Genomic DNA, 947 nt, shown 5'->3' with positions numbered 1-947 from the left:
AACACCATAACACCCTTTTTTGTATCCATTTGACACCCTCATGTGACCCTGTGACTGGAGGGAGCCTCTCCTTCAGCTGCCCTTGTCTGTTTCAGATTATTTCCACTCATCTTTCTTTTCCCACCGGCCCTGAATCTCATGGCCTCAGGGTTTTACTGTAAATCTATGTCGTAAAAGAAAATCCCATCCCATACCCCTTAGAGGTGTCACACTGTTGTAATCACCAATGTAGGTGAGAATTCAATTAAGTTTTGCAGCTCACACCTTCTTGATCTTGGCCAAATCCTGAAAATGCCCTGACCCTTACCCCTCCCCTAACAACTCTCTTGAATTTTATGGTAATCATCTCCCTGCTTTACTTTATAGTTTTACTACCCAAATATGAATTTCTAACCAATTTAATTTAGTTTTGGCTACTTTCGAAATTTATTTAAATAGAATATTTAGAAAGTAGGGTTTTGGATTTTTGGTTTTGGTTTTGGTTTTTTTTGGATCTAGCTTCCTTCACTTAAAATCATATACATGAAATTCACCTGTGTGCTTATGTGTTCTTGTTCCTTCATGTTTTTCTTGCTGTATGGCACTGTATTTTTATGAATATACTATAATTTATTTATCTCTTTTTTTGTTAATGGTTATTTGGCTTGTTTCCAATTGGGGGCTATTTCAATCAATCCTGCTATAACTATTCTTCTACGTGTTTCCTGGTGAACATAAGCATGTGCTTCTTTAGGGTACATACTTATGAGAGGAATTTCTGGGTCATAGGACATGCAAATCTACATCTTTAATGGGTAATGTTGAACAGTTTTCTGGAATGGTTGAATCAGTTTACCTCCATCCACTTCAACCGCAGTATATGAAAGTTGCTATTGCTCTACACCTTTGCCAACATTTCTTACAGTTACAATTTAAATTTTATACAATATATCTTTGTATACCTCATT

This window comes from Pteropus vampyrus, unplaced genomic scaffold, assembly GCF_000151845.1.
Source record: "Pteropus vampyrus isolate Shadow unplaced genomic scaffold, Pvam_2.0 Scaffold14, whole genome shotgun sequence".
Classification (NCBI taxonomy): domain Eukaryota; kingdom Metazoa; phylum Chordata; class Mammalia; order Chiroptera; family Pteropodidae; genus Pteropus; species Pteropus vampyrus.
The sequence above is the reverse complement of the archived record's forward strand: the minus strand, read 5'-3'. Positions refer to the sequence as shown.